Raw genomic sequence first — 27,343 nt, 5'->3', positions numbered from 1 at the left:
CCTCAAAGTACCAGCAAAGCATGGGTTCCTTGGAGGCAACGCCTCTCAGTATGAAGCGCAATGTCAGATGCAGAAGGAATATTTGAAAATGCGTGCTGAGTGCATGAAGAAATGGATGATACGAGGGAGGCTGTCCCCCTGAGAACTGCAATGAAAACACTGCAGATGACCTAAGATGACCGGTCCCCAGAGCTACCATCCTCCCGCAGTATTTCCGGAACAAAACACAACCCCAAAGTCAGCGGGGGCAGAAAAATAAAAACTTGGGTGAAGAACTTTCATGGAGTCATGATGATTCTAGAAGCTTCCCTGGGGATCATTCCCATCTGGCATGCATGCAAGTACCACAAAGGAAAATTCATGCATGAAATTTCATGCAACTAACTCATGCATGAAAGTAGTGATCATTTTTAGAGGGCGTACTATGCACTAGGCAATTCTAGGCAATGGTAAGTCATGTCCCAGTTATACCTTATCCCCATTTTACAGATGGGTAAATGAAGCACAGGCCAATTAAATGAGTGCTCGTAACTGCAGAGTTAGGAAGTGGTAGTCCGGGCAATTTAGCTCCAGAGGCGACAGCCCGCACCTCTAGAGCCTGCCGTTTTCATTTTCTCACCTAAGCCGGGAACCTGGGGGGAGGCTCTAAGGGAGGGAGACTATTCAGAACACTCATCCTGAGCAGGACGGAGGAGACAGAACCAAAGGCATTCACTTATCCTAGAAGCCTGTGTGGGTCCTATTCACCTTTCTGAGTCACATTCTGAGGCAGGGCCTCCACTCTTTGAAACATGCACATCAGTCTGTGTGCAAATAAATCCGCTGGCAGCCGAGAAGGGACTCAAAAGGGTCCCAAGGAAGTCAGGAATGGACCCGTCTCTTCTGATGGAGCACACGTCCCGTACAAGGTCCTGTGGCCCGGACACAACCCTGGCAGGTGTCAGAGGCGCCACAGAAAGAACGGGGAATGGGGGCTCACGTGGGTTACAAGGGTCTCAAGGAACGCAATGTGCATGACCAAGGGAGGGAAGGCACCTTCAGGAGCCCTTGGCGGAGGGCACGGGAGGGAAGCTGATGAATCAGAAGTGGCAAGCAGGGAAGGGCAGGGAGAGGAAAAGCAGGCACCAGCGCAAGGCCCCCTGCTGTACACTGTCGCCTCCTGTCCCACAGCCGGCCAAGAACAGCAGCACTGGACCACGTCCCACACTCTGCTCCAAGCCAAAGAGGTCCAAAAGCCAACCTCATTGAGTCATCTTCTCTCCACTCTCCCGAAATGACCTTCGTCCCCAGGTCCAGGGAGATTAGCTGACTTTGAATGAGAAACCACCTGTGCTTCCCACGTTGAGGCTATCCCGGGCCGGGGCAAGCCTGGACAAGCTCCTGTCTTCCCCAAGCACTGCACCTGTCACATGGGCCCGCTGGCATCCCTGAGGGATGCCCCCACACTGCCCTCCACGTCTTCATTCTCTGACTCCTCATGGCTACTAACTGTTTCAATGTCCTGCTCAAGGACTTGCTCAGGAAGGAGGCTTTTTGCAACCCTTGGGTCTCTAGATATACAAACAGAAGCAGCCTAGTAGACTGGCCTGGTTTTCAAGCCAAACAGCCCCCGACCCAGTCCTGGCTCTGAAAAACCCTAGACAGCACAACGCTTCTCGGTCTCAGTTCTGCCATGGGTCAAGGGGGCGTCGTAAGGTGTCTGCCTCACGGACCCATCGTGAGCATCCGCCGAGATGACCCAGAAGACACTTACACAGAGGCTGGCCCATGGTAAGAAGACAATGCATCCAGCTCTTGGCATTCAAGATACTACCTAATAACATGACTGCTTAGTAACAATGGCAATGGCCCAGATGCGGCCGTGCTAATGTGTGTGGACAAGGCACAGACGGCAGAAGAAAAGGAATGCTGGTTTCGGTGGTCATAACAGTGACATCGGCCTGGTGGCATTTACATAACAGCTTGAGCAGTGCCAGCCCCCGGCCAGGTGCTGGCGTGGCGTGGTGGTGGGCGTTTGATGGGTCTGGTGACACCTATATCAAAGTGCAATAGCAGGCCAGGCACGGCAGCTCATGCCTATGATCCCAGCACTTTGGGAGGCTGAGATGTGTGGATCACCTGAGGTCAGAAGTTCGAGACCAGCCTGGCCAACATGGTGAAGCCCTGTATCCACTAAAAATACAAAATTAGCCGGGTGTGGTGGTGGGTGCCTGTAATCCCAGCTAGTCAGGAGGCTGGGGCAGGAGAATCACTTGAACCCAGGAGACAGAGGCTGCAGTGAGCCGAGATCGTGCCATTGCACTCCAGCCTGGGCGACAACAGTGAAACTCCGTCTCAAAAAACAAAAAAAGAAAAAAAACCGAGACACAGTATCACTGTGTCACCCAATCTACAGTGGAGTGACACAATCTCAGCTCACTGCAACCTGTGCCTCCTGGGCCCAAGCGACTAAGTTCCCAACTCAGCCCCCAGAGTAGCTGGGACTACAGGTGCACGCCACCATGCCCAGCTCATTTTTATGTATTTTTTGTAGAGATTGGGTCTCACTGTGTTGCCCAGGCTGGTCTCAAACTCCTGGGCTCAAGCGATCCTCCCACCTTGGCCTCCTAAAGTGCTGGGATTACCTGCGTGAGGCACCATGCCCAGACTGGATTTAAAAATTTAATGATGAAACTATATATTAGACTTCTGGCTAATAATCAGCAGACTGGACTCATTCACTTTTCCCCTCTCTTCACCCAAATACTGCTGAAAGCAGAATAAGGCACGGAGAGGCAGGGGCGCTGTACCCTTGCAAACCACAAGGAAACAGAGGAAGGGAAGGGAGAGATTTCAGAGGAGCCGTGGCAGGCACAAAGACGACGGAATGGTAACCACAGGGAGTGACAAATTCTGTGCCTACTGTGGGTCTACACCAGGAATGAGCCAGACCACGGGCTTCAGACCCTGAGAGCCGCATGGAGGGACACTGGGAGTAGCTGACGGCACGGGGGGCCAGGGTCGGGGCAGACAGACAGAGCCCGGTCCCTCACCCACAGTCAGCACACTGTCCCACGCCTGTGTTCCCGAGAGCCTGGGGGCCAGCGCTGACAGCAATGAGTAAGAAGACACACCGGGCCCAGCGCAGGGCTGGGGTGAGGTGTATACTGAAGGTAAGGGGCGGGAGCAAGCCAGAACCCAGGGGCCCACTGCCACCCTCCCCTGCCCTGATGGCAGAGTTCCAGCAGCCAAGCCTACCCCTGACGCCTGCTTTCCAGCACACCTTCCCAGGGCAGCAAGGGACTGCCTAAGAGACATTTAATACTACGCGACTTCTAAGCTATGTTGAGACGAAGTCTCGTTCTGTCACCCAGGCTGGAGTGCAGTGGTGAGATCTCAGCTCACTGCAACCTCTGCCTCCCAGGTTCAAGTGATTCTCCTGCCTCAGCCTCCCAAGTAGATGAAACTACAGGCACCCACCACACCTGGCTGATTTTTGTATTTTTAGTAGAGACAAGGTTTCACCATATTGGCCAGGCTCAAACTCCTGACCTCCAGTGATCCACCCACCCTGGCCTTTCAAAGTGCTGGGATTACAGGCGTAAGCCATGGCACCCAGCCATATTTTCTAATTTTTAAAAGAATGCAGAGGTATTTGTGTAATCTCAGGGATGGGGAGGAATTTTCTAAACATGACTCCAAAACTTAAATATTTAAAAGGAAATACTAAACATTTTGTTAAATGTTTGAAAAAAAAAAAAAACTCTAGGCTGGGCACAGCGGCTCACACCTATAGTCTCAGCACTTTGGGAGGCTGAGGCTACAGGATCACTTGAGGCCAGGAGTTCAAGACCAGCCTGGGCAACACAGTGAGATCCATGTCTACAAATAATAATAATAATAATTAGCTGGGTACCGTGGCACACATCTGTAGTCCCAGCTACTCGGCAGGCTGAGGCAGGAGGGTCACTTGAGGCCAGGAGTGTAGCACTGAGCTATGGTCACACCACTGCACTCCAGCCTACGTGACAGAGTGAGACCCTGTAACTAAAAAAAACATTTTTTAAATAATAAACACGAAGCTAAAAGTAATATTAAAGAAATAAGAGGATAAACAGCAAACATAGAAAAACCTGCAGCATGTAATAAAGGCTGCTATTCTTTCCACTACAATTCTTAAGAAAACATTTTTTTAAAAACCTCAATCAATAAATAGACATAAAACATCAATGTGCAATTCACAAAAAGAAAAATCAAACAGCCAATAAGTATATGAAAACAAAATGTATGTGCTCTCTTATAATCCCAGAAATCCAAGCTAAAACACCAACACAAAACCATTTTAGCTGTCAAATTTCAAAAAACAGAGGCCGAGGCGGGACGATCCCTTGAGCCCGGGAGTTTGCGACGAGCCTGGAAAACATAGAAAGATCCTGTCTCTACAAAAATAAAATATTAGCTGCCATGGTGGTGGGTGCCTGTCGTCCCAGCTACTCAGGAGGCTGAGAAGCGAGGACGGCTTGAGGCTAGGCGTTCAGGCTGCAGGGCCATCACCACACCACTGCACTCCAGCCCGTGTGACACAGTGAGACCCTGTCTCTAAAAACAAAAACAAAAAAATTCAAGAAATGCCAATAGCACACGCGGGTGAGGATGCAGAGAAATGAGTCCTCTCTTCATTGCTGCTGGAAATGAAAATAGGAAAAAACTTGAAGAAAGGCCTCCAAATTGTGGACCTGATAATTCCTCGTCAAAGAATTCGTCCAGCCGGGCACAGTGGCTCACGTCTGTAATCCCAACACTTTGAGAGGCTGAGGCGGGAGGATCACTTGAGGTCAGGAGTTCAAGACCAGCCTGGCCCACATGGTGAAACCCCGTCTCTACTAAAAAAGAAAATACAAAAACTAGCCAGGAGTGGTGGCGGGCACCTGCAATCCCAGCTTCTCGGGAGGCTGAGGCAGGAGAATCACTTGAACCCTGGAGTGGAGTCTGCACTGAGTTGAGACTGCACCACGGCACTCCGGCCTGGGCAACAGACTCTGTCTCAAAAAAAAGAAAGACTTTGTTCTCAGAAAAATACTTACAGATGTGCAATATTTTTCAAGAGTGAAATCGAAAATAACACGTGCCACACCCATTTATGGACCATGATGAATTCATATGAAACGCTGAAGTGAGAGAATATGGAATCTTAGGTTGGTGCAAGAGTAATTATTATGATTTTTGCCATTGAAAGTAATGGCAAAAACCGCAGTTACTTTTGCACCAAGTTAATAACATAGAAACATTCACAGGATACTAAGTGAAAACACCAGTTCATACAGGAGTGGACCCTGCAACCCTCAGATAAGAGAGAGAAATAGAGAGTGAAGACACATAACATCCACACAGGCTCTGGGACAGTTTAGCCTGCAACCCTTATCAATGATTATCTCTGGGGTCAGTGGGATTACGAGTGAATTTAATTTTCTTCTATTTGCTTATTTTTAAAAGTTTAACCACAAATCCTTTATTTATGTATTTAAAAGGATATTTTAGGCTGGGGCAGTGGCTCACGTCTGAAATCCCAGCATTTTGAGGCCGACGTGGGAGGATGGGAGGATCGCTTGAGGCCAGGAGTTCAAGACCTGTACAGCATAGTGAGACACTGTTCCTACGAAATATTTAGAAATTAGCTGGTCATAGTGTCATGTGTGTGTCGTCCCAGCCATTCTGCAGGCGGAGGCAGGAGGATCACTTGAGTCCAGGGGTTCAAGGCTGCAGTGAGCTATGATGGCACCACTGCACTCCAGCCTGGGTGACAGGGCAAGACTCTGCCATTCAAAAGAAAAAGAACCAAAGGAAAGGAAAGGAAGAAGGAAAGAAGGGAGAGAAGGGGGGAAGACAGAAAAAAAGAAAGAGAAAGAAGAAGAAGGAAGGAAGGAGGGAGGGAGGGAGGGAGGGACAGAGAGACAGACAGAGAGAGAGAGAGAAAGAAACAAACAAACAAACAAAGAGGAAAAAGGAGAAAATGTTTCCAAATGAGAAAGCAGAAACGAGACAGCAGCAGCCATCTCCTGGGAAATCCCTGTTGGGCTGGCGAGTCTCAGAAGCCGTCATCCCATGGGAAGACTGATTCTAAACATTACTACAACAAAGGCTGAGAGAAGCTACCACTGCGGTTCGGTACCACAACTGTTCCCACAAGTCTGTTTGCTCTGCCTGGCCGGCCCCACCAGAGAGCCGAGGACAGCCCGCACCCAGCAGGATGGGACGGCCAAGGTGAACTGGGCAGCCGCCACTCGGAGCAGAACCCGTGTGGCACCCGGACAGACCTGGTTTAGGAAGTCCCCTCCCCAGACTCCGACAGGAGTGCTCAGCTGAGAGGAAAGAAAGGGCTGAGGCGGACCCGAGGAGGGCAATACTGCTAGGCTTTCCAGGAACAAGGACTCAACGCCTCCCTCCACAGACACCAGCAGTGACAGCAGCGCCAGAATTGGAGGCTCCGGCCCTGGTAAAGACAGGAAATCCAAAGAAATGCCTTGGAACAGGTGAGAAAGTCACGAATGCGTGCACTGGAAATACAGAAAAAAAGAAGGTCAAACCACCCCACCCTTTCAGAAAAAATATTTCACTCCATGCAATAGATTAAATTCTATTTCCCAGTGATTTGCTAACACTAAGGGACCTGAGTGCTACTTCTGACTGAGCTTCTGACTCCTCACAGAGACCCTTTTTCTCCGGTGTCACCTTCCTCTGTCAATTACCTGATCTGGAAATTTCACTCAAGTTCATAAGGGGCGTTCCTATTTCAAAGGACCCTACAGTGAATTATTTGGCCTCAATGCAAACGATATTCAAGTCTTATGCAACTGTTCAGATATTTTTAAAGGGCCCCTTTAAGAAACGCCTTGATTTTACTTTATTTTCTCTTCTGCTAATTCTCCGAAGAATTCAAGGCACTAAAAGAAGTCGCTCATTTAACACACTCCCATTCTTCTCCCACTACCAGACTCTCCAACAGTACCTCAGCTACTGTCTCCCTCTGACACTGGAGCAAATAAATCACAGAGCAAAGGACAGGCCCGGATTCCTCGCAGGGGGAGCCCAACTTGCTAACAAATACAAGCTTATTCTTTCCACACCGGTGTCCAGGCGTTGTGATAACAGAGGGCCAGATGTACAGCAGCTGTCCACAGTCTGGTTAGTCCTCCAATTAAACTTCATTTTTCTTTAGAGAAGGTGTCTTGCCCTGTTACCCAGGCTGGAGTGCAGTGGTGTGATCAGAGCTCACTCAGCCTCAAATTCCTGGGTTCAAGCGATCCTCCTGCCTCAGTTTCCTGAGAAGGTGGAACTACAGGCATGCACCCCCATGCTTAGCCAATTTCTCTTTTTCCCGCTATGTTGCCCAGACTGGTCTCAAACTCTTGGGCTCGAGGGATCCTCCCACCTCAGCCTCTGGAGTAGCTGAAACTTCAAGCATGTGTCAGAATGGCTATCAGTAAAATGTCAAAAATCAAACAAACAAACAGATGTTGGCAAGGATGTGGAGAAAAAGAATGTTTATACACTATTGGTGTGAATTTAAATTAGTACAACCTCTACAGAAAACAATACGGAAATTTCTCAAAGAACTGAAAATAGAACTACCATTTGATCTAGCAATCCCGCTACTGGGAATCTACACAAAGGAAAAGAAATCATTTTATCAAAAAGAGATATGCACCCATATGTTTAAGCACTATTCACAATAGCAAAGATAATCAACTTAAGTGTCCATCAGTGGAGGACTGCATAAAGAAAATATGGTATAGAAATATATATACATACAATATTAGTTCGTTTTCACACTGCAGATAAATACATACCCAAGACTGGACAATTTACAAAAGAAGGAGGTTCAATGGACTCACAGTTCCACACGGCTGGGAGGCCTCACAATCATGGCCGATGACGAGGAGGAGCAAGTCACATCTCATGTGGGTGGCAGCAGGCAGAAAGAGAGCTTGTGCAGGGAAATTCCCTCTTTTAAAACCAGGGGATCTTGTGAGACTTATTCAATATCACAAGAGCAGCATGGGAAGGATTCAATTGCCCCATGATTCAATTACCTCCCACTGGGTCCCTGCCACAACATGTGGGAATTCAAGATGAGATTTGGGTGGGGACACAGCCAAACCATATCACATACACACATACGTACAATGGAATACTACTTAGCCATGAAAAAGAATGCAGCAGCAAGATAAATGGAACAGGAGGTCATTATCTCAAGTGAAATAAGTCAGAATACTATTTGATTTCTAAGCTATGTGCAATACACTATGTTAACAAATATATATTTTTTTTAATTTTTAAAAGAACACAGAGGTAAGTCTGTGGTGAGGTTGGGGTGAGATGTCCACTGAAGGCAAGGAGAGGGGCCTTGGGAGCTAAATAATGTGTACATACGCACATAGAGTAAAAACACAGACACTGGAGACTCAGAAAGGCAGGAGGGGGATGAGAGATGAGAAATGACTTAATGGATACAATGTACACCATTTAAGTGATGGTTACACTAACAGCCCAGACTTCACCACTAGGTACAGCCTGGCCAACACGGTGAAACCCTAACTTTACTAAAAATACAAAAAAAATTAGCCAGGTGTAAGGCAGGAGAATCACTTGAACCCAGTAGGCGGAGGCTGCAGTGAGCTTAGATCGTGCCACTGCACTCCAGCCTGGGCAACAGATCAAGACAACACAGCGAGATTCCATCTCATAAAAAAATACGAAGAGCAGACTGTGAGCTCTAAAAGTCGGGCTGTACCATCAGGCAAGCAGGAAGAGGAAGGGCCAAGATCAGGCCAAGATGCTGACCAGGGCAGTGGGCAAGGGCTAGGACCCCAGCCTACAACCTTGCAGAAGGGTAGAGCAATCCAGCACCATTCAGGCAAGGATAAATCCCAGGAAATCCAGTCTAATGAGTCGATCCCGAAGTGCGGGAGGACTCGGGGAGCTCTGTCTGTTCTCCAGGTGCACAAGTTCCAGAAGTGGCTCTTCTTGGGGAAGCAAGAATGAGGTAGGGAGTTTCGGAATGGAAGATGGAAGCAGAGAAGAGCCACGGTCCTGGGACCTACGGCAACATAAGCATAGAAGTTCTCTGCAGACACTTGCATGACAACTGGAGCAATCAGAATGACAGAGGCAGCCATAAGTGGTGGCTCACACCTGTAATCCCAGCACTTTGGGAGGCCGAGGTGGGTGGCCCGCTTGAGGTCAGGAGTTTGAGACCAGCCTGGCCAACATGAGGAAACCCCATCTCTACTAAAAATACAAAACTTAGACAGGCATGGTGGCGGGTGCCTGTAATCCCAGCACTTTGGGAGGGTGAGGTGGGCGGATCACTTGAGGTCAGGAGTTCAAGACCACCTTGGTCAACACGGTGAAACCCCGTCTCTACTAAAAATACAAAAATTAGCTGGACATGGTGGCAGGCTCCTGTAATCCCAGCTACGAGGGAGGCTGAGGCAGAAGAATTGCTTGAACCCAGGAGGGGGAGGTTGCAGTGAGATGAGATTACACCACTGCACTCTACCCTGGGTGACAGAGTGAAACTCCATCTCTAAAAAAAAAGAATTACCGAGGCAGCCTACCCTTGCAGGTTAAGAGCATGGCTTTTACAGTCATGAGTCCAACTTCACTAGTCCTTAGCTGTGTGACTTTCAGCCAGATACTCAACCTTTGTGGAGTTAGGTGCCTTCATCTACAAAAATGTCGTTGAAAGGATTAAAGGAGTTAACCTATGGGAAGTACTTAGAAAGCAGCACTTATATAACCATTAGCTGTAATCACGGTGCCTCAATCTTTATGATCACTTTCAGGTGCCCCCAAGACTTCGCTTATTCTATTTAAACACTTGATCTTCTAGAACAAAACGCGCACACCCTGAAAAAGCACTGTCTGTCTGAGTCCTGGAGTTTCGTATTCAGTGTCTTCATCTCAAGGCAGCTCACAAAGCACGAAGAGCCAGGCAAGGAAACCGTCCCTGTTGACACTGGCACACTGAGACAGGGGACTTGGGTTGAGAAGCCAGGAGAAAAGGATCCAGTGAAATATAACTTATTAGTCACATGCGCTGAGCACATCACAGCTGGGTGATAAATGCCAAGAGCATCAATTATGAACTATTCTTACAACATGTTCACCAGGACGCCAAGAAATCTATAGGTTGCAACTGTTCTCTTTTGGTTTCAACGACAGGAGACGGTATTTGGGGCGAAAATGGTAAATGTAATTATTCTGCATGAAGTAGGGCAGCCTCCATCAGCGTCCCACCTGGGAACAAGCTGCCGAACATCTGTCAAGGTGTCAACTCCAACTGCAGAAGCAAAGAACTTCATCAGGCTGCTGTACAGCTAGCTAAGGTTGGTGAGTTGCCTGGAGGGAGGGGATGGAAAATCACAGGTGTAATTAACTGTGACATCGCTGGAGTCACAGGTGCCTTTAACGTGACTATGCCCTCAGTCTTTCTGGATAGCTCTGTCTCCTGTACCAAGAACAGCACAAAGCGTCATCTTTCCTGGCATCTTCCTGCCACGTGTGTCCTCCTGAGCAGCCCCATCTTAATGGTCTGTGACTCTGAACAGATCACCCTGGGTCCCAGCTTCCTCCATTACAAAACACAGTGGTTTAGACCAACAGTCCCCAACATTTTTGGCACCAAGCACCAGCTTCATGGAAGACCATTTTTCCATGGACTGGGGGCAGGAGGGGATGGTTTGGGCACGATTCAAGCACATTACATTTATTGGGCACTTTATTTCTATTATTATGACACTGTAATAGATAACGAAATAATTCCACAACTCACCATCATGTAGAATCAGTAGGAGCCCTGAGCTTGTTTTCCTGCAACTAGACAGTCCCATCTGGGTGTGATGGGAGGCAGCGACAGATCATCAGGCATTGGATTCTCACAAAGAGCTGGCAACCTAGATCCCGCGCATGCGCAGTTCACAGTAGGGTTTGGGCCCCTATTGAGAATGTGATCAGCTGCCGCTGATCTGGCAGGAGGAGGAGCTCAGGTGGTAACACAGGCGATGGGGAGCAGCTGTGAATACAGACCACGCTTCGCTCCCTGGCCCTCCCTGTGCAGCCTGCTTCCTAACAGGGCACCGACCGGTCAGCACCCATCCATGGCCCAGGGGCTGGGGATCCCTTGTTTAGACTAGACAATTCCTCAGTTCCTTTCCATTTCTCCAAGCCTCCAGTTCTGACCTATAAATTCTGACCAGGAGTGAAATAAGCCAGGCACAGAAAGACAAACTTTGCACGTTCCCACCTATTTGTGGGGGCTCTTTTTCTCTCCTTTTTCATGATGGGGTTTTTTTTTTTAAAGACAGTCTCACTCTGTCACCCAGGCTGGAGTGCAATGGGACAATCTCGGCTCACTGCAACCTCCGCCTCCCAGGTTCAAATGATTCTCCTGCCTCAGCCTCCCAAGTAGCTGAACAAACCGCCACACCTGGCTAACTTTTGCATTTTTTTGGTAGAGAGGAGGCTTCACTGTGTTGGCCCGGCTGGTCTCGAACTCCCGACCTCAAGTGATCTGCCTGCCTCAGCCTCCCAAAGAGCTGTGCCCGTCTCAGTGATGTGATGTTTCTGTTGCCTACTCCCCTTTGAGAGTTCCAGGGAGTTCTGCGCTGGATTTTTGGAAGCTCAACAGAAGCATTTATCTCTTTGGGTGTTGAGAATTAGATAACTTCAGAGTTTATTTAAAGATTGCTGGGTGCAATGGCTCCTACCTGTAATCCCAGCACTTTGGGAAGCCAAGGCAGGAGGACTGCTTGAGCCCAGGAGTTAAAGACCAGCCTGGGCAACATGGTGAAACCCCATCTCTACAAAAAATTTAAAAATTAGCTGGGCTAAGTGGCTAACTTTGGTCTCAGCTACTCAGGAAGCTGAGGTGGGAAGATCATTTAGGCCCAAGAAGTCGAGGCTGCAATGAGCTATAATTGTGACTCTGCACTCCAGTCTGCGTGATAGAAACCCTGTCTCTAAATAAATAAATAAAAATAATGCCTTCCAAGTGCAGTGGCTCACACCTGAAATCCCAGCACTTTGGGAGGCCCAGGTGGGCGGATCACCTGAAGTCAGAAGTTCAAGATCAGTCTGGCCAACATGGTGAAACCCTGTCTCTACTAAAAAAAATTAGCCAGGCATGGTGGCAGTCGCCTGTAATCCAAGCTACTTGGGAGACTGAGGCAGGAGAAACACTTGAAACTGGGAGGTGGAGGCTGCAGTGAACTGAGATTGCACCGTTGCACTCCAGCCTGGGCAACAACAGCAAAACTCTGTCTCAAAAATAAATAAATAAAATAAAAAATAATGCAGGGACCAAGTCAAAAGCCAGCAAGCAGTACAGGATCACCAGAGCTCAGAAGCAGGGTAACAGCCATGCAACTCACTTCAGGTTTGGGTCTCGGCAGGAAAAGAAAACCACCTACGTATTTCAGCCGAGGGCAGAAGACTGATTGGTGACCTGCTACCACCAAGTGACTCACGGAGAAAACGGACTGATGGCAACCCACAAAACAGGCGGGAAAATGCAATAACCTTGCAGAGACCTCTCTGCCACTTGACATCTGGGCATTTTACCCAAACAAAATGTGACTTAACTGTTTTTTGGTGGGTTTTCTTTATTTTTTGGAGACAGGGTCTTGTTCTGCCACCCAGGCTGGAATGCAGTGGTGCAATCTTAGCTCCCTGCAGCCTCCACCACGGCAACCTCTGCCTCCCGGTTCAAGCGATTCTCCTGCCTCGGCCTCCTGAGTAACTGGGATTACAGGCGCCCACCACCACCCCTGGTTAAATTTTGTATTTTTTAGTGGGGACAGGGTTTCACCATGCTGGCCAGGCTGGTCTCAAACTCCTGGCCTCCCCAAGGGCTGGGATGACAGACACAGATGACACTGTGCCCGGCCTTGATTTAACTACTGAAAGTGGTTTCACAAACTCAGATCCTGATCTTCTTTACACAAAGTTTGCTTGTCCTGGACAGGCACTCCAGCTAGCGGCTCACATACCTCTGGGTTTCCAAGGGCTAAGCTGTGACCCTGCGCCGCTTACCAAATCTTGCCACCCCCCTGTTTCTCCATCTGCAGAATGGGAGAAATAAAGCAGATGACACGAACAAAGTGCTAAGCTATTTTGCCGCTACGATGTGTCACTTCCTGCTGAGATGGAGTATGTTTACGTGTACGCGTACAAAATGAATCATCACCCACGGATCACATTAAAAACACAAGCAACTGGTTTTCCGAACCAGCGGCAGGAATGCCGGGGGCTGAGACGCCACATCAGTGTTCAGTACAGATGTTTGAGGTTTTCTTACCAGGCTATAAAAATGTTTACACAGTAATTAGGCCTGTTATCAGTACGCAAAACAGATTACACTTTACAGAATGAATGAACAGCTCAAAAACCCTCCTGGTTTTCATGAGGTTTGGAGCATTTCCCTAATTCTTGGGTTTATGAAAATAAATTCGGTTTCCAATAACACGGGGCCACGGCGGTGTGTAGGGGAACGGGCTCTGGGGTGTGACATGAACTCTGTTTGGCAGCAGACATGTCACTCAATCTCTCTGACTGAGTCTCCCATCTGTAAAATGAACTAACCAGTTCCTCCTCTCCTTTACATTCCATGGTTCTATTACTTTGCAGTCAATGTCTTCTAAACACATACTCATTCTTCTCTTCAGCACAAAAGGATATGTTGAATCAATGATTTTTTTAAGGTAGTAATTCTGCCGAATCACATAATGAGAGTCCAACCCAACACTAATCAGTCATATTGAGACAATCTGTGGCAGTTAATTCCTGACACTTAAACTCCCAAGCCCAGTGTGTAGGATGAGGGTCGACTTGGGCTTCCTGTGGATGCCCAGCTCTTCAGAACACATCAGCGGTTCTGAGTCACACTTTACTGATGCCGGGCGTGGTGACTCACACCTGTAATCCCAGCGCTTTCGGAGGTCAAGGTAGGAGAGAATCATTTGAGGTCAGGAGTTCAAGACCAGCCTGGCCAGTGTGGTGAAACCCTGTCTCTACTAAAAATACAAAAAATTAGCCGGGCATGGTGGCACACACCTGTAATCTCAGCTACTTGGGAGGCTGAGGCAGGAGAATCACTTGAACCTGGGAGGCGGAGGTTGAGGTAAGCCAAGACCGTGCCACTGCACTCCAGCCTAGGCGACAGAGCAAGACTCCGTCACAAAAATAAATAAGTAAATAAATAAACACGTCAGTGAATGTTTGTCTTTTCCTGTTTCCAAAGAATAATATTCAGTTGTAACAAATATGACACCAAAATCATTAGCCAAGCTGTCTGATCTGTACTTCTAAGTTTTCCTGTTGCCTAACTTTTGTTCCTAAAAAAGTACAAATGATTTGTAATCATGATACAAACTTTTGCGATCCAATACCAAAGCAATAATGTTTAAATGTTCAGAAATGAGCTTTTAATGAATAATTTCTCTATTCTTCATAAGTATAAATTATGCTTCAGTAACACTCTGAATACTAAAAAGGCAAGGTTCAGTTTTTCTTAGTTAAGTTATATGTTCAAATTTCCTAGTAGTTTGTTTCAAAGGGAGAGAAAAAGTCTTCTTGGTTTCAACTTCTACAAGGAATTTGGAGAGTAATTTAGAAGCATGGTATTCTTACAGCAATATCCCAAATTCAACAAAATTTAGATGCATGTATTTGAAATCCATAGGTTAAAAAAAAATCTAACAACATATGTACTTGAAATGTTAATCGTATTGGGAATGAGAGTGAAGTAAGGTACCTTCCATTTTCAATGTAACATTTCCGTATAGCTTTTAATTTTTTAAAAAACAATGTTTACTTTCATCACTAAAAAATGTCTTAAGCATAAAACGGAGCCACTCATTGGGCACTTGGTCAAAATAAGTGATATGATTTGGCTGTGTCCCCACCCAAATCTCACCTTGAATTACAGTAATTCCCAAGTGTCAAGGGCGGGCCAGGTGGAGATAACTGAATCATGGAGCGGCTTCCCCCATACTGCTCTCATGGTAGTGAATAAGTCTCATGAGATCACACGGTTTTATAAACGGCAGTTCCCTGCATAAGCTCTCTTGCCTGCTGCCATGGAAGACATCCCCTTGCTCTTCCTTCAACTTCCACCATGATTGTGAGACCTCCCCAGCCATGTGATACTGTGAGTCCATTAAACCTGTTTCCTCTATAAATTCCCCAGTCTCAGGCATGTCTTTATTAGCAGCGTGAGAACAGACTAACACAGTGAGCACCCTCTTCTGTCCCAGCCAGGACCATGGGTTTTTTAGATTAAAATTTCCAAAATAAGATGGCAGGAAGAAAGTGTTTAATAGATATAGTCTCCGACACTCTATTCAAGGCATTGGTGATCACTGGTGTCTACATTTTATTCATTTATTTATTTTTTTGAGACACAGTCTCGCTCTGTCACCCAGGCTGGAGTGCAGTGTCACATTCTTGGTTCACTGAAACCCACGTCTCCCGGATTCAAGTGGTTCTCCTGTCTCAGCCACCCAAGGAGCCGGGATTACAGGCGTCCACCACCACGACTGGCTAATTTTTTGTATTTTCAGTAGAGACGGGCTTTCACCATGTTGGCCAGGCTGGTCTTGATCTCCTGACCTCAGGTGATCCACCCATCTCAGCCTCCCAAAGTGCTGGGGTTAAACTTGAGCCACAGTGCCTGGCCCGGTGTCTACATTTTAAAACAAATCTTTTCCTGACTATGAAAGAAATGTGTGCTCATTTGCAAAACCATAAACTCACAAATCATATTATGATTGCAGTTTTGTTTATATCCTCAATTAATCACCAAATTAAGGCCACCAAAGCATTTTCTCTCCATCTGCTACTCTTAAACACTACATTTTATTTCACACTCTGATGGATACTCACTTTTTTGTACCGAGGTAGTGCTGGTAGAATGGACAGCTGGATATAGGATGATCTCTGGGAAATACAGACTAACAAAGTGACATCACTCACCCATTTAAAACCCTTCAGCCACTGCTACTGAACTTGGTATCAAACCCAAACTCCACGGCGTGGCCCATACGAGCTAGCCCCCACCTCCAAGCTCCTCTCCTGCCACACTAGCTTCCTTCCTTCTCCTCCAATGAGCCAGCTCCTTCCCGCTTTGAAGCTTTTGCACTGGCTTTCCCCACGCCCTGGAAGTCCTTCTGCAGTTATTTCCCCCCCATTATCCCGTCATGTCATTCTGGTGTCAGCCTAATTATAGCTCATCAGTGAGACCTTTCTTGGTTGGGCACGGTGGCTCATGCCTGTAATCCCAGCAGTTCGGGAGGCCAAGGCAGGTGGATCACTTGAGGTCAGGAGTTCGAGACCAGCCTGGTCAACATGCAGAAGTCCTGTCTCTATTACAAATACAAAAATGAGGCCAGGTTGGGTGGCCCACGCCTGTAATCCTAGCACTTCAGGAGGCCAAGATGGGGGGATCACCTGAGGTCAAGAGTTCAAGACCAGCCTAGTCAACATGATGAAACCCCATCTCTACTAAAAATACAAAAATCAGCTGGGTGTGGTGGCAGGCGCCTGTAATCCCTGCTACTCGGGAGGTTAAGGCAGGAGAATTGCTTGAACCTGGGAGGTGGAGGTTGTAGTGAGCCAAGATCATGCCACTGCACTCCAGCCTGGATGACAAACCAAGGCTCCGTCTCAAAAAAAGAGAAAAACAAAAGAAAAATTAGCTGGGCATGGTTGTGCATGCCTGTAATCCCAGCTACCCAGGAGGCTGAGGCAGGAGAATCACCTGAACCCAGGAGGCAGAGGTTGCAGTGAGTCAAGATCACACCACTGTACTCCAGCCTGGCAGCCTGGGCAACAGAGCAAGACTGTCACAAAAACAAAACAAAACAAAAAAAAACAATGAAACCTTTCTTGCCATCCAATCTGACGTAGCCATTGCATCTGTCTCAATTATATCCTCCAACTTTATTTTTATATTTTTTATTGTGTCTTACACCACTAGACAATAAGAGTACCATCTCTGCCTAACTCATCATTTTCCCAGCACCTGAACCAAACATGCTCAGTACATACTGCTTGCATGAATGAAAGCATCTTCAAAGAATCCAGATTTGTGGTGCATGAGATAAAGTAACCTGCTTAAATAGGTCTTATTCACAGCAGCACAGTCCCTTAATGAGACTTTTTAAAATAGATTGTCACCCTCTCCGATAGCCTGGTCATGGAGAGCTGCCCACGGCACTGCCGGTGGGAAAGCAAACCAGTTACTTGGTCTTGTTCAGACTTCAATTTTGCTTCTCCACCCTGTTACCTAAACCAGAAACCCACTCCCACACCAATTAATAAGTCCTGTCAATTCTGTCTTCTATGGAAGACAAGCCCAACATTGCTGTCACTGTCTTTTAGCAGAATCATTCCAGTATCCCTTCAGAAAACAATCTCTCCCGATCCCAGTGACTTTTCAGAAAACTGCCCCTAGATACAAGGACCCAAAACTATGCCACAGTCGGACATGGCCTCTGAGCACCCTGAATGCAGCAGAATAATACAATAATAATGATGGAGGGCAGGTGAGCCCCACAACTGGGGCTTAACCTGGGAGGGTTCTTGGCTTTGCCCAGGAAGGAATTCAAGGGCCAGCCAGGGGTGTGAGACAACAACTTTGTTTTTTAATCGTCACAGAATATCTATTTACTTACTTACTAATTCACTGTATTGTTTCTTCCAACTTTTAAGTTCAGGGGTACATGTGTAGGATGTGCAGGTCCGTTTTGCTACCGAGGTAAATGTGTACCATGGTGGTTTTCTGCACGGATCATCCCATCACCCAGGTATTAAGCCCAGCATCCACTGGCTATTCTTCCTGATGCTCTCCCTCCTAACAACCTCCACCACCCAACAGGCCCTGGTGTGTGAGTGTGTGTGTATCCACATGTCCCTATGTTCTCATCACTTAGCTCCCACTTATAAATGAGAACATGCAGTATTTGGTTTTCAGTTCCTGTGTTTGCTAAGGATGATGGCCTCCAGCTCCATCCATGTCCCTGCAAACGACATGATTACATTCCTTTTTACGGCTGCATAGTATTCCATGGTGTACATGTACCACATTTTCTTTATCCAGTCTATCATTGATGGGCATTTAGGATGACTCCGTGTCTATGCTACTGTGAATGGTAGACAGCAACTGTCATTGAAGCAGCAGCAAACAGCAGCAGAGACGCTCCTTCTGGTGGAACAGGGCTACTCCCTAGGCAGTGTGTCCAGGGTGGCAGCCCAGCAGCTGTGCTGTAGGCATATTTATACCCACTTTTAGTTGCATGCAAATTAAGGACAGTTTATGCAGAAATTTACAGAAATAGGGTAGTAACTTCCAGGTGGTTGGGTCATTGCCTTGGAAAGGGGCCATAACTTCCAGTTGTTGCCATGGCAATGGTAAACTGACATGGTGCACGGTGGGTGTGTCTTACGGAAAGCTGCTTCGGCCCCAGCCCTGTTTTAGCTGGTCCTCAATTTGGTCCAGTGCCTGAGCCCCACCTCCAGTGTGGAGTCCCACCTCCTACCTCAATAATAATAGAAAAGGTTGGATGTCATTTACTCCCATAGCATCCCCTGTGAGGGACCATAAGTCAATTCCTGCCACTGAAATCCCCTGGACTGCCTAATTCCTGTCTGTTCCCTGCCTGGTTCTTCAGGGATGCTCTTAATTCTGTGAGTTTCCATCAATATTTCTAATGCAATCTTTGTTGACATTGTTACCAGACTTAAGCTTCTGTTGCTTGCAACCCAAGGATCCTAACTGACAATTCTCCTGTTGGCCAAATTCATCCCGTCTTCTCCATCCTCCCCGCCGTGGCCTCATCGGCCTGGCCTAGCCTGGCCTTCAGAGCCACCTTCCTCCCTGGTATCCGCGTTTCCAGTCTTCCCAGTGCCAAATCCACTCACCACAAAGTCTCAAGCCAAATCAGACCATGCCACCCTAATGGAGAAATGCTGAGCCCCTGGTCCTGACCAAAGGCCCCCATTTGTCATTCTGGTCTCTTCTTTTGTACTTCCCTGTATCAACCTTTAAGCACCAAGAACTCCAAATTAGCAGCTGCTTCCTCATATTCTCCATGTGTGTTTAAGCCTTATCCCACCCATTCCTCTGCACCGGCAGAGCCATTAAAAACTAACTACGTCCTAATCATTCTTTAAACTCAGCTCAGACATCACCTCCACCCTTGCCTAGCTACCATCCATCTCTGCTCACACATGTGCAGCCCGAACACGTGGTCTGCCCTCCCCACTAATCTGTGAATTTTTTGATGACAGGCACTGTGTCATCTTCATCTCTCCATCCGTACTACATAGCAGACACTGAATTAATGTTAGCTGAACGTTAAATGATTAAAAACATAATTCACATTGAAAAACCACAGGTTGGATGCGACAGTGGCATTTCCCTTTTCCTCCTTTTGAACCACATTTGGAATTACCCTCAAACCGAGGGTTCTGAGGAATCTGCCAACGCTCTGCTAATCCTGAAGGATGGTTTCATGGCTTAAGAGTCAGAACTCACACTGTTTTCACAAGCATCAGAGGCTGTTGCTGGTCGCGCTGCTTAACAGTTCTCAATCATGGAAGGACATTTCAGACACTCTGACTACACCAATGGAAGCCCCAAGTGAGGGGCTAAGGTGCCATCCATCCTACATCAACATGGGTACAGAAAGGGGATATGCAAAAAAGAAAAAAGAAAAAAGCTTATCATCAAACTTCAAACCAGTCTGGGCTCAAGCCGGCACAGGCACACTTGAGAAGAGAAAGCTTTGGTGTAGGATTCTCCTTCCTCCGCAGACCAACCGCACAAGACACAGCTCCTCTTGTGCCTCGGTTTCCTTACCAGGAGTGAGGAATGAGATGCTGACCTAGATTCACTCAACGAACACAGACGGGGCACCCACTCTTGTGCCTGACTCTGAGCAAGTCACTGCAGGTCAAAAGTTCCCAAAATGCTCTTCCTGTCACAAGGAAGCGGTGGAAACCCAGCCCGTCAGCACCCAATCGTTACCCTGCTTCTGTGCTGCAGGCGACACAGCCCCAGGAAAAAAGTTATTTCACCTCCCTTAGCATCCATTTCCAAACAGGAAAAATGAGGAATACCCATTTTTATACTCATGACATGAGCTCACAGGTGTGAAAGGCTCTGGGACACAAGTAGGACCTCAGAAATCTGAATTAAGGGGCCCTCAAAGGCTTTAAACGTCCAAAGTTCCATCACTCAGAATTTTTCTCGTGATGAGAACTAGTGCCCCCTTCTGACACCCGGCGGGCACTGCATGGTTGTCAGTACAAGAATGTGGTCAAAGACACCGGGGCACACGCCCCAACAGGAGGAGGGGCCAGCCACAGATCCCCTCCCCTGCTGGTGACCCTCCCGAGGCCACTGGCTATGAAAAAGGCATTTCTAAAAGGGACCCCAGCCCTGCCCAATATTTAAGGAGGAATCAGAAGCCACCCACTGGGGAGATAAATGTAAAACTCAACAAAAGAACAGCTGTCATCCACCCCCGGCCCTGTCCCACCCCCTCCCCTTACAGAGGAAAGGGCGTCCTGTGTACCCGTCAAGTCTTGCCCGTCCGTTTCTCAGCAGAACCAGCTGAATTAAATTATTTCCTTTCTAAAAAGCCCTTATCCTGCACCCTAGCTGAAGGCCTGGTTACTGGCAATAGTTGCTTTCAGAGTTCAGGGAAAGGTGACATCTTGGTGAACAATTCTAAGAGGATTTAGCTCTCTGCCAAAAACATATCGTGAGGATTGGATTTCCAAAGAGCTTTGTTTTCATTACTCCACTTAGATACACCCAGTAACCAACTTCACTGTCGTAGAACAGCTTCTCAGTAAACAGCTCCACGCAGCTCCTGCCATGAACACCCACACGTCTGCAGTGAACTCAAACAGAGCCCTCCACGGGGCTTCCACCAGGGCAGGCCGCTGGGGAAACACGGCTCAGGGCATGCTTGGGGCTTTGGCCGGGGACCCCACCGATTGCCTGAGGAACCAGCAAAGTTATGCAGCTCCTGGAGCCCAGGAATGAATCCTAAACTGGGCGTGGTGACAGAACTGCAAGGCTGAGAGGTCTGAGAGGACACCTGGGCATCAGTACACACAGGTGGCAGATAAAAATCGAGCCTCCACATTCTTCTTCCAACACCTCCTCCCACCCCACAAAAATGAAATAAAACCACCAACAAGCCAGGGAGGAGAGCTGGAATCGGGCGCCTATGAAAACACGTCCTGTTCTAGCCTCAAGACAATTTCACACCAAATGGCTTTAAATTCCTTTCCAAAAGCTCTGATGCCTGAATTGAAAAATAATTTCCCTTTTTGAGCAAAAGTCAGCAGTTAAAGAAGCAGAACCTGAAAATCCTAGGAGCTCATGAGTTCTCACATGTGCACAAATGTTGCGTTTGTCTGCACACCAGCAGCGCAGAAATCTACCCATTCTTTCTGAGAAGGTCATCTCAACTCTGTCGCAGAGGTTACTGTGGGGCACTCTAGAATGTAGTTATTATCAACACTAAACAGACTTCCCAGCCACATGCAGCCGGCGCTAAGCTGCTATTCCCTGAGCCCAAGAAAGTCTTTTTTTTTTTTTCCCCCAGAAAGCCGGCTCAGGGCCTGGGGACGGCTGGCGCCCCAGTCTTGGCACCCAGGGAACTGCAGGCACCGCTTCACCCGGGAGCTAAGGGCTTCGACCCAAATGGAAGAAAGGCGCCTTCCTCACACAAGCCTCGTCCAAGAAAAAAGAGCAGTGGGAAGCCGCGGTGGGGTGGCGGCCCGGGCGCACGTGGCCCGAGGCTACGACGAAGCCGATGCCCTCCGCGCCCCCGGCCCGTCGGAACGCTGCGTCCCCCGTTCGCCCTCGCCCTGAAGCCGGCCCAGAACTACCTGCTGCCTGGGCGCCCTCGGACCAAGTCTTGGGAAGTTCACTCCGCGTTGAGCTAGTCCGGGGAGACTGGGCACCCAAGTAAACCCAGACTGCCCGCGGAAGACGCAGGCCACCCCTGCCCAGGCGCCAGACCCGTCCGGCTGCTGGGGGCTCGGGGACTGGGTCCCAGCCGGACTGCAGAGGCCTCTCCGGTTACCCCTTGCACCCCGGCGCCCCCGGACCCGGGCGGGTGGCAGCCAGGAGCGTGCGCCCAGGAAGGCGAGCAGTCGGCGCCGGGGTTAGAGAGGGAGTGAACCCTGCCTCCCGCCTCCCCCGATCGCCATGACTCCCTCCGGCTTCCCGAGGAGACCTGGCTGCCGCCGGGCGCTCCCACCTGGGCTGCGGTGCGGCTCCGGGTCCCCTTTCCTTCCTCCCCACCGCCCGGGCGCGCGCAGCCTGGTGGCCACCGGCGCCTGGGGGCAGAGGAACGGCTGGCAGCCTCCGGCGCGCACGGTGCCGGGACACCCAAGTGAGCCGCGGCCCTTCCCCACCCCACACCCCCAGGCCGGCGGCCAGGAGGCAGCTCCACCGAGGGCAGGGGGTCCGGGCCGCCGCAGCCGCCGGGAGGGAACGGTGCCGGAGCCAACAGGTCCGGGAGGCGCCGTCCGCGGATCGCCCGCCCACTCCGAGCACGGGGGCCCGCGACAGCCCGGGGGTTTGGGCGCCCGGGAGAGGGGCGAGGACCACGGGAAGAGGGAGGGGAGGTCGCGCGCGGGGCGGGGAGCGGGCGGCCGCACTCACCTCACGCTGCGCCGGGGCCCCGCAGCCCGGCAGCCGACGCGCCTCCGCACCGCGCGGGGGGCTTCCTCCGAGGCCGGCAGGGAGGGGGCGGTGCGGAATGGAGGCGCCGCGCCGGCAGCGCTCAGCGTCTCGCTCACACCCCCCGCCGGCAGCCGCGTCCTCGCGCCGGCATCTTCGCTGCCACCGCCGGCTCCCTCGGCGCCCCCGGGCCGCTCCCCACGCGCGCGCCGGGACCGGCACTAGCCCCTCGCCGACTCGGAGCGCGGTCTGGGCGCGAGCCTCCCTGTCTGTGTCCTCCGCTCCCGCCTGGGGACGCGTGCCCTGCACCCCGCACCCCGCCCCGCGCGCTCCTCTACCCCTCCCGCTGCCGCCGGCCGCGCGGGCTCAGCCCATGTGCGCGGCTGCCGCGCTGCGCCCCGGAGCGCAGTGGCCAAGGCCCTGCCGGAGTTGCGCGCCCCAGAAACTCCATGCAGCTCCGGCCTCCTCCCGGCTCCTCCTCCCTGGCGGCTACGTCCCCCTCCGCCCGCGCCCGCGCTCGCGCTCCGGACCCAGGTTCTAGGCTCGCCTCGGCAGCCTGCGCCCCGGCTCCTCCGAGGGTCGGGGAGCCCCCACCCCCACCCTCCGCCTCTCCAATGGCTCCCTCGGTTTCCAGGCAGCGCAACCTGAGGAACGCCTCGGCGCGCGCGCACTCACACTCGCGCGCACACACACACGCACACACTCGCGCGCACATGCACGGCACACACAGGCAGCCCGCGGGGGGCGGGCGGGCGCTGGGCAGACGGCGCTCCTTCCTTCCCTTCCCGAAGACGCTGCCCACGTTAACTCCGCAAACTGCTGCTCGTCGGCACAAGGCAGCTCGCCCCGCGCCAGTCGCCTTCGCTACTTTATCCCGGTGCCCACGTCCCAGGGCCACGGTCACACCTGAGACCAGGGGAAGGCAGGGCGCCAGGGCGGAGGGGCCGATGGCCCGAACTGCGGGGGGTGGGGGGTGCCGCGTGACCGCCCCGGCAACGTCCAGGGAGGCACCAATGCCGCGGGGCATCGCCCACCCACCACGGATCCCCCCTCCAGGGCCTCAGAACACGTGGCGGGGCCCCCACTTCTCCCAAGGTCACAGGATGGATCTGATGGGAGGGAGAGGGCGCTTGGGCACAGGTGTGAGCTACAGATTCGCAGACCGTCCGCAGCCTGCCCACGAGCCGACCTCTGCTGGTTCTCCGCCCAGGCAGCCCCCTCTCTCCCGGCCCCGGGTCTCAAGGGCAATGCATTTGCTCGGAGTCAGCAGTCGCCTTTCCCAGTCCCCACCTGTCTGCCTCCCAGGGGCTGACGGAGTACACAGCGCAACCAAGGTTTGTCTTGGCAAGAGAAAGAATCAAAGCAGCAAGGTGGGTCTCAGACTGTCCCGTAGGCAGATTAGACGCTTGCCAGTCCCTTTCTGCTGCCCCCAAGGCTGTGCCAATAAAGAAGGAACAACAAACCTGGCTGAAGCAGGCTAGTCCTTCCTCACAGCACCCTCCTTTCCCGGGTCCCCAGTTTCTTGTACCCTCTTGGAGGCAGAATGACTGCTCACCAGCTCAGATGCCTCTGATTCCAGAACCAGAGAAAAGATACATGTGAAAATGCTCACACCAATCAGGAACAAAAGCAGCCAATGCTGCTGTAAGCGGCTCCTCCAAACAGCTCAGCAATCACCTCTCCACTGTCTGGTTCAACTGCCAGGAAAGTTTGGGCATGATTTTTCTGCCAGCCAGCAGCACAATCAGGGTCGTGTGTGTGTGTGTGTGTGTGTACCTTCTGGCCTGTCACCTGGGCGTGGCTTCACAGTCCCTGAAGCACTCGTGGGTGACACGCCTTTGGCATGTACCATTTGCGAACCTGTATTATTACTATCTTGTGTGGACCCTACATCTCTAGTAATCTTTTTTAATTTTTTTATTTGTTACTCTCGTAGGTACATGGTAGGCGTACATGCTTGTGCGGTACACGAGAAGTTTTGATACAGGCATGGAACGTGAAATAGGTGCATCATGGAGAACAGGGTATTCATCCCCTCAAGCATTTATCCTTCGAGTTACAAACAATCCAATTACACTCTTTAGGTTATTGTAAAATACATGAGTTATTATTGACTATAGTCACCCTGTTGTGCTACCAAATAGATCTTATTCATTCTGACTTTTCACCGATTAACCATCCCTACCTACCCATCCCCCTCACCGCCCACCCAACGCCCCTCACCCTTTCCCGCCATAGGCTCTCTATGTCCATGAGTTCAATTGTTTGATTTTTTTTTTTTTTGAGACAGTCTCACTCTATTGCCCCAGCTGCAGTGCATTGGCACAATCTCAGCTCCCTGCAATCTCCATTCCCCAGGTTCAAGTGATTCTCCTGCCTCAGCCTCTTGAGTAGCTAGGATTACAGGCACGCACCAGCACGCCAGGCTAATTCTTTGCATTTTTAGTAGAGATGGGGTTTCACCTTGTTAGCCAGGCTGGTCTCGAACTCCTGACCTCAAGATCCATCCACCTCAACCTCCCAAAGTGCTGGGATTACAAAATTGTTTTGATTTTTAGACCCCATAAATAAGTGAAAACATGTGATATTTGTCCTTCTGTGCCTGCCTTATTTTACATAACGTAACGATCTCCACTTCCATCCACGTAGTGACAAATGACTGGATCTCATTCTTTTTTATGGCTGAATAGTGCTCCGTTGTGTACTCGTACCACGTTTTCTTAATCCACTTATCTGTTGATGGACAGCTGGGTTGCTTCCAAATCTTAACTCTTGTAAGCAGTGCTGCAACAAACATCAGAGTGCAGATACCTGTTCAATACACTACTGTCTTTTCCTTGGGGTATACACTCAGCAATGGGATTGCTGGATCATATGTTCCCTAGCAATCTCATAACTGAGAGGTAACAGGCACCACTCTTAGGGACTTACAGGGTACCCCTCCCCTACCCCAGCATGAAAACACAGAAAAATCTGGAGTTCCTTCAAAGAAATTCCAGGCACCTAGCTAGCCCTGAGAAGTAAACCAGCAACTTGATAAGCAAGAAGGTAACTGTAGCTTAAAACAATAGCCAAGAAAGTTAGATTCAGGAAAGTTTTTGTTTCCTGTATCAGTCTGTTCTCATGCTGCTAATAAAGACATACCCAACACTGGGTAATTTACAAAGGAAAGAGGTTTAATGGACTCAGTTCCACATGGCTGGGGAGGGCTCACAATCATGGCCGAAGGTAAAGGAGAAGCAAAGGCACGTCTTACATGGTGGCAGGCAAGAGAGGATGTGCAGGGGAGCTCCCATGGATAAAACCAGCAGATTTGTGAGACTTACTCACTACCACGAGAATAGTATGGGGGCAACCTGCACCCGTGATTCAGTTACCTCTCATGACTTAGGGACTTGTGGGGATCCCCACCCCTATCCCTAAGTGGGAATCATGGGAGCTACAAGTCAAGATGAGATGTGAGTGGGGACACAGTCAAACCATATTATTCCCTATAGAATCTAAACAAAACATCTTAGTGTACGTCCTTGAGTTTTCCAGAAACCTGGACCCCATTAAACTGATCAATTAGCACACAGACCTCAGATAAGGGGAAACTGGGAGCTAACCTCTAACTGTGGTTCTTGTTCTAAATTTCTTCCTGAGGGGTCTGGAGGAAGCCACACCTACAGGCCAGAGTGAACATTCTTTTCTGCAGACCCCATATTTTTAGACAAAGCTTCACCTCCTTAACCAATCACAGATCAGAAAAGCTTTGAACTCACCTATGACATTTGTAGAGATCGAATCTCCCTATGTTGTCCAGGCTGGTCTCAAACTCCTGGCCTCAATTAATCCTCCCATCCCACCTTCCTAAGTATTGGGATTACTAGTCCCAATGTGAGCCTATGGGGGCCTCTGCTTCCAGATGTCTGGTTTTTTAAATCAAACTAAATGTAGAGCCTTCCTGTACTGATTTGTGGCTTTGCCTGTGGCCTCTGCCTCCCAACTTTAAAAATCCTTCCCTGTAAGCCAACTGGGTAGTTGGGACTTAAGCATGAGCTGCCCAATTCTCCTTGCTTGCTGCCCTGCAAATAAATGCCTTCCTTTCTTCTGCTGCAAAACCTTGATGTGGATAGCTGGTCTTACCGCACTGGGTGAGCAGCCCCAGTTCCATTCAATAACATGACATGCTTGAGCCACTGGCTGAGCTTTCTGTACCTAGTTCAGACGTGTGCATAGAAGCCGAGATGGTTTGGCTCTGTGTCCCCTCCCAAGTCACATCCTGAATTGTACTCCCATAATTCCCACATGTTGTGGGAGGGGCCTGGCGGGAGGTAATTGAATCATGGGGGCAGTTTCTCCCACACGGTTTTCGTGGTAGTGAATAAGTCTCTCCAGATCTGACGGTTTTATAAGGGGAAACCCCTTTCACTTGGCTCTCTCACTCTGTCTCCTGTCTGCTGCCATGTAAGGTGTGCCTTTTGCCTTCCACCATGATTGTGAGGCCTCCCCAGCCATGTGGAACTATGAGTCCATTAAATCTCTTTCTTTTGTAAATTGCCCAGTCTCAGGTATATCTTTACCAGCAATGTGAAAATAGACTAGTACAGAAAGTAT

At 49.7% G+C, this 27,343-nt stretch overlaps 1 protein-coding gene across 5 annotated transcripts in view; it reads right to left on the bottom strand.

Annotated features, from left to right (window-relative positions):
* The window catches only part of CALN1 (calneuron 1), a 623,445-nt gene that overhangs the window by 508,633 nt on the left and 87,469 nt on the right, over positions 1 to 27,343 (bottom strand). The window contains exon 1 of one of the 5 annotated variants that reach the window (XM_037731771.1): positions 24,208 to 24,418. The exons of 3 other annotated variants lie outside the window; for them this stretch is intronic. The gene's annotated coding sequence lies outside the window, so the exon portion shown is untranslated. Of the gene's footprint in view, positions 1 to 22,726; positions 22,963 to 24,207; positions 24,419 to 27,343 lie in introns of those variants that run through there. One more of the 5 variants, XM_017509720.2, reaches the window with a different exon arrangement.

Source organism: Cebus imitator, unplaced genomic scaffold (assembly GCF_001604975.1).
Source record: "Cebus imitator isolate Cc_AM_T3 unplaced genomic scaffold, Cebus_imitator-1.0 Scaffold419, whole genome shotgun sequence".
NCBI lineage: Eukaryota > Metazoa > Chordata > Mammalia > Primates > Cebidae > Cebus > Cebus imitator.
The sequence above is the reverse complement of the archived record's forward strand: the minus strand, read 5'-3'. Positions and strand labels throughout refer to the sequence as shown.